Source organism: Coregonus clupeaformis, chromosome 8, assembly GCF_020615455.1.
Source record: "Coregonus clupeaformis isolate EN_2021a chromosome 8, ASM2061545v1, whole genome shotgun sequence".
In the NCBI taxonomy this organism is placed as follows: Eukaryota; Metazoa; Chordata; class Actinopteri; order Salmoniformes; family Salmonidae; genus Coregonus; species Coregonus clupeaformis.
In genome coordinates this window covers 47915452-47922382 of record NC_059199.1, presented here as the reverse complement: position 1 = coordinate 47922382, position 6931 = coordinate 47915452, and positions in this window count along the sequence as shown.

The following is a 6931-nucleotide window of genomic DNA, read 5'->3' as shown; positions in this document are numbered from 1 at the left end:
CATATTATGGCAAGAACAGCTCAAATAAGCAAAAAGAAATGACAGTCCATCATTACTATAACACATGAAGGTCAGTCAATCCGGAAAATTTCAAGAACTTTGAACGTTACTTCAAGTGCAGTCGTAAAAACCATCAAGCGCTATGATGAAACTGGCTCTCATGAGGACCGCCACAGGAAAGGAAGACCCAGAGTTACCTCTGCTGCAGAGGATAAGTTAATTAGAGTTAACTGCACCTCAGATTGCAGCCCAAATAAATGCTTCACAGAGTTCAAGTCACAGACACATCTCAACATCAACTGTTTAGAGGAGACTACGTGAATCAGGCCGTCATGGTCGATTTGCTGCAAAGAAACCACTACTAAAGGACACCAATAAGAAGAAGAGACTTGCTTTGGCCAAGAAACACGAGCAATGGACATTAGACCGGTGGAAATCTGTGCTTTGGTCTGATGAGTCCAAATTTGAGAGTTTTGGTTCCAACCGCCGTGTCTTTGTGAGACGCAGAGTAGGTGAACGGATGATCTCTGTATGTGTGGTTCCCACCGTGAAGCATGGAGGAGGAGGTTTGATGGTGTTGGGGTGCTTTGCTGGTGACATTGTTGATGATTTATTTAGAATGTATTTAGAATTCAAGGCACACTTAACCATCATGGCTACCAAAGCATTCAGCAGCGATACGCCATCCAATCTGGTTTGCGCTGACTGGGACTATAGTTTGCTTTTCAACAGGAGAATTACCCAAAACACACCTCCAGGCTGTGTAAGGGCTATTTGACCAAGAAGTAGAGTGATGGAGTGCTGCATCAGATGACCTGGCCTCCACAATCACCCAACCTTAACCCAATTGAGATGGTTTGGGATGAGTTGGACCGCAGAGTGAAGGAAAAGCAGCCAACAAGTGCTCAGCATATGTCGGAACTCCTTCAAGACTGTTGGAAAAGCATTACTCATTTAGCTGGTTGAGAGAATGCCAAGAGTGTGCAAAGCTGTCATCAAGGCAAAGGATGGCTACTTTGAAGAATCAAAAATCTAAAATATATTTTGGTTTGTTTAACACTTTTTTGGTGACTACATGATTCCATATGTGTTATTTCATAGTTTTGATGTCTTCACTATTATTCTACAATGTAGAAAATAGTAAAAATAAAGAAAAACCCTGGAATGAGTAGGTGTGTCCAAACTTTTGTCTGGTACTGTATATATTTTTTATCCAGTCGGATAAACACTCCAAACAGCCTACCCGACCGCTCGGAAGCGACCGCATGGTCCTAAAGCACACCAATGCTGTGTTTTGTATCACATTCCAATTATAAAACTGGGGGGGACACAAATGCAATTTCAGAATGTGGGGGGGACATGTCCACCCCCCCCTCCCTTGTCCCCAGTGAAAGTTGTCTGTATGTGTATACTGTGAACTCAAAATACCTATATCCACTTCTTGCTACAGGCACAGTCTTTTATACAATGTATTTCACATCTGAAGACAATTTCAACAGAGGCTATATATTATTATTCTACAATTTAGGAAATAGTAAAAATAAAGAAAAACCCTTGAATGAGTAGGTGTGTCCAACCTTTTGACTGGTACTGTATACAGTGAGGGAAAAAAGTATTTGATCCCCTGCTGATTTTGTACGTTTGCCCACTGACAAAGACATGATCAGTCTATCATTTTAATGGTAGGTTTATTTGAACAGTGAGAGACAGAATAACAACAACAAAATCCAGAAAAACGCATGTCAAAAATGTTATCAATTGATTTGCATTTTAATGAGGGAAATAAGTATTTGACCCCTCTGCAAAACATTACTTAGTACTTGGTGGCAAAACCCTTGTTGGCAATCACAGAGGTCAGACGTTTCTTGTAGTTGGCCACCAGGTTTGCACACATCTCAGGAGGGATTCTGTCCCACTCCTCTTTGCAGATCTTCTCCAAGTCATTAAGGTTTCGAGCCTGACGTTTGGTAACTCGAACCTTCAGCTCCCTCCACATATTTTCTATGAGATTAAGGTCTGGAGACTGGATAGGCCACTCCAGGACCTTAATGTGCTTTTTCTTGAGCCACTCCTTTGTTGCCTTGGCTGTGTGTTTTGGCTCATTGTCATGCTGGAATACCCATCCACGACCCATTTTCAATGCCCTGGCTGAGGGAAGGAGGTTCTCACCCAAGATTTGACGGTACATGGCCCCGTCCATCGTCCCGTTGATGCGAAGTTGTCCTGTCCCCTTAGCAGAAAAACACCCCCAAAGCATAATGTTTCCACCTCCATATTTGACGGTGGGGATGGTGTTCTTGGGGTCATAGGCAGCATTCCTCCTCCTCCAAACACGGCTAGTTAAGTTGATGCCAAAGAGCTCGATTTTGGTCTCATCTGACCACAACACTTTCACCCAGTTCTCCTCTGAATCATTCAGATGTTCATTGGCAAACTTCAGACGGGCCTGTATATGTGCTTTCTTGAGCAGGGGGACCTTGAGGGCGCTGCAGGATTTCAGTCCTTCACGGCCTAGTGTGTTACCAATTGTTTTCTTGGTGACTATGGTCCCAGCTGCCTTGAGATCATTCCCCCGTGTAGTTCTGGGCTGATACCTCACCGTTCTCATGATCATTGCAACTCCACGAGGTGAGATCTTGCATGGAGCCCCAGGCCGAGGGAGATTGACAGTTCTTTTGTGTTTCTTCCATTTGCGAATAATCGCACCAACTGTTGTCACCTTCTCACCAAGCTGCTTGGCGATGGTCTTGTAGCCCATTCCAGCCTTGTGTAGGTCTACAATCTTGTCCCTGACATCCTTGGAGAGCTTTTTGGTCTTGGCCATGGTGGAGAGTTTGGAATCTGATTGATTGATTGCTTCTGTGGACAGGTGTCTTTTATACAGGTAACAAGCTGAGGTTAGGAGCACTTTAAGAGTGTGCTCCTAATCTCAGCTCTTTACCTCTATAAAAGACACCTGGGAGCCAGAAGTATTTATGATTGAGAGGGGGTCAAATACTTATTTCCCTCATTAAAATGAAAAAATCAATTTATAACATTTTTGACAATGTGTTTTTCTGGATTTTTTTGTTGTTATTCTGTCTCTCACTGTTCAAATAAACCTACCATTAAAATTATAGACTGATCATTTCTTTGTCAGTGGACAAACGTACAAAATCAGCAGGGGATCAAATACTTTTTTCCCTCACTGTACATAATTCCTTAAATACATGTAATTTTGTCCTTGATACATGTAATTGAAATACTGTGTAGAGGACTGCTTCTTCTGGGGAGTGCCAATATGGCTGACCAGTGACTTCAAAGCCTCTCATTGGCCAATACATAGCATCAGCAATCCAGGGTTTATATACATCATTGGTCTAAACACAGACTTTGTCTGATGCGAGTCAACCCAAATGATGTGTCTACAATGTTTCCTTGAACTTTCCAGCATTCAGTGAGTGGTGCAAAAATCATTCTTGAGCTATAGCCTCTCACTTCTTCAGTCCAGTGAGCAAATTAGCTTCTTTCTCTTTTGACGTCTCTAATTGGAGTTGTGCAGATTAGTGGTATTTGGAGACATCTAGTGGGCAGGGGGAAAACTGTAGACAGCACCATGTCCTTTTTCTTGATGCTGGAAGACAGATGAAGATGAAAGTAGTAGGCCTATATCCTATTTCAAGATGAGAGTTGTTGGGATGGGCACATGGGCATGGCTGAATTTCAATACCTTTTTCTCATGGTGCATTGAGGAAATTGACAGAGGACATTTTTGTGCAAATATGATGACCAGCTGGAATGGATGTACATTCGTGGTCAAAACTTTTGAGAATGACACAAATATTAATTTTTACAATGTCTGCTGCCTCAGGTTTTATGATGGCAATTTGCATATACTCCATAATGTTATGAAGAGTGATCAGATCAATTGCAATTAATTGCAAAGTCCCTCTTTGCCATGAAAATGACCTTAATCCCCAAAAAAACGTTTCCACTGCATTTCAGCCCTGCCACAAAAGGACCAGCTGACATCATGTCAGTGATTCTCTCGTTAACACAGGTGAGAGTGTTGACAAGGACAAGGCAGGAGATCACTCTGTCATGGTGATTGAGTTAGAATAACAGACTGGAAGCTTTAAAAGGAGGGTGGTGCTTGAAATCATTGTTCTTCCTCTGTTAACCATGGTTACCTGCAAGGAAACACGTGCCGTCATCATTGCTTTGCACAAAAAGGGCTTCACAGGCAAGGATATTGCTGCTAGTAAGATTGCACCTAAATCAACCATTTATCGGATCATCAAGAACTTCAAGGAGAGAGGTTCAATTGTTGTGAAGAAGGCTTCAGGGCGCCCAAGAAAGTCCAGCAAGCGCCAGGACCATCTCCTAAAGTTGATTCAGCTGCGGGATCGGGGACCACCAGTGCGGAGCTTGCTCAGGAATGGCAGCAGGCACGTGTGAGTGCATCTGCCCGCACAGTGAGGTGAAGACTTTTGGAGGATGGCCTGGTGTCAAGAAGGGCAGCGAGGAAGCCACTTCTTTCCAGGAAAAACATCAGGGACAGACTGATATTCTGCAAAAGGTACAGGGATTGGACTGCTGAGGACTGGGGTAAAGTCATTTACTCTGATGAATCCCCTTTCCGATTGTTTGGAGCATCCGGAAAAAAGCTTGTCCGGAGAAGACAAGGTGAGCGCTACCATCAGTCCTGTGTCATGACAACAGTAAAGCATCCTGAGACCATTCATGTGTGGGGTTGATTCTCAGCCAAGGGAGTGGGCTCACTCACAATTTTGCCTAAGAACACAGCCATGAATAAAGAATGGTACCAACACATCCTCCGAGAGCAACTTCTCCCAACCATCCAAGAACAGTTTGGTGACGAACAATGCATTTTCCAGCATGATGGAGCACCTTGCCATAAGGCAAAAGTGATATCTAAGTGGCTCAGGGAACAAAACATCGAAATGTTGGGTCCATGACCAGGAAACTCCCCAGACCTTAATCCCATTGAGAACTTGTGGTCAATCCTCAACAGGCGGGTGGACAAACAAAACCCTACAAATTCTGACAAACTCCAAGTATTGATTATGCAAAAATGGGCTGCCATCAGTCAGGATGGGGCCCAGAAGTTAATTGACAGCATGCCAGGGCGGATTGCAGAGGTCTTGAAAAAGAAGAGTCAATACTGCAAATATTGACTCTTTGCATAAACTTAATGTAATTGTCAATAAAAGCCTTTGACACTTATGGAATGCTTGTAATTATACTTCAGTATACCATAGTAACATCTGAAAAGAATATCTAAAAACACTTAAGCAGCAAACTTTGTGAAGACCAATACTTGTGTCGTTCTCAAAACTTTTGACCACGACTGTACAGTGCATTTGGAAAGTATTCAGACCCCTTGACTTTTTCCACATGTTGTTATGTTACAGCCTTATTCTAAAATTGATTAAATTGTTTATTTTCCTCATCAATCTACACACAATACAAAGCAAAAACAGGTTTTTAGATTTTTTTGCAAATGTATAAAAAACAACAACTGAAATATCATATTTACATAAGTATTCAGACCCTTTACTCAGTACTTTTTTGAAGCACCTTTGGCAGCGATTACAGCCTTGAGTCTTCTTGGGTATGACACTACAAGCTGGGCACAAATTTATTTGGGGTGATTCTCCCATTCTTCTCTGCAGATCCTCTCAAGCTCTGTCAGATTGAATGGGAAGCGTCGCTGCAAAGCTATTTTCAGGACTCTCCAGAGATGTTCGAATGGGTTCAAGTCCGGGCTCTGGCTGGGCCACTCAAGGACATTCAGAGACTTGTCCCAAAGCCACTCCTGCATTGTCTTGGCTGTGTGTTTAGGGTCGTTGTCCTTGTGGTATCTGAGGAATTTATGACTTTGCTAATGGTTTCAAATGGTTTTAGAGGATGTTGACTCAGCTTAAGGGAGCATCTGGGGAGTAGTTCTATAGGGGCACCCTAAAGCCAAGGAAGTCTGTTAGGTGGAGTCCTGGGATTGGTCTGTAGGGGAAAACACCCATATTATGTTACATAGGGCATAGGATATAAATACCACAGTTAAAACAAAGGAGGACAGAACAACATATTATTTTGAGTCCGTTGTTCTCCAGATGCCTGCAGATGTCTGTAAACTTACGCTGAAATCTTGTGATATAAATAAACCTTTATAATCAAAGTACAGTGTAAGCAGACTCCTTGGTCTCACTGCATAATTAGCATTATTATTTAGATACAACAGAAATGGCGACGAGGTATTTGGTCGTGTTGCGTCTTTTCTCAGCGTTCCATTCATGGGCGCCGAGCTGACTCTCGCTCCAGAGTCCGGCAGATAAGGGTGAGTTTTCTCACTACTTTGGGCACTGGTCAGTTCGTGTGTCTTGTGTGTGCGTTGAATGAATGCACCGTTAAGAACTTGCGTGTGTGCTTTGCTGTTATTTGCTGTGGGATAGGAGTCCGTTCTAAATTTGTTTGCGTTGAAAGCAACGCAAACAGGGGGGAGTGTCTATAACTATTGAAGAATAGAATGAAGGAATAAGGCCAAGGTAAATGTATACAAATTAGGACATTGCGAATCTAGGAAAGCCCTCTAACGAGGCGATCATTAGGATGGGCCGAAAAATCCTACAAGCACGTTAGGTGAATTTAGGTAAGTCCCGGGGACTTGAGGTTGTGGTATATATATTCGGTTGCAAGTTACCGCTCAACTTATAGTTGACGAATGAAATGATTGATGTGACCGCTCATCGAATGTCCGCGAACTCGTGGTAGCAGAAATTTAGGAACAATGGAAATATACAGCGCAATGGAGGTAGCATACTGCCTTAGGGGTCCATAGGAATGGAGATAAGCCTCTTAAACGGTATGTGTATGTGTGTAGAAGAAAGTAGGATTTGTGTTCAATGTTTTATGTTGGTTTGTGAGCTCTGTT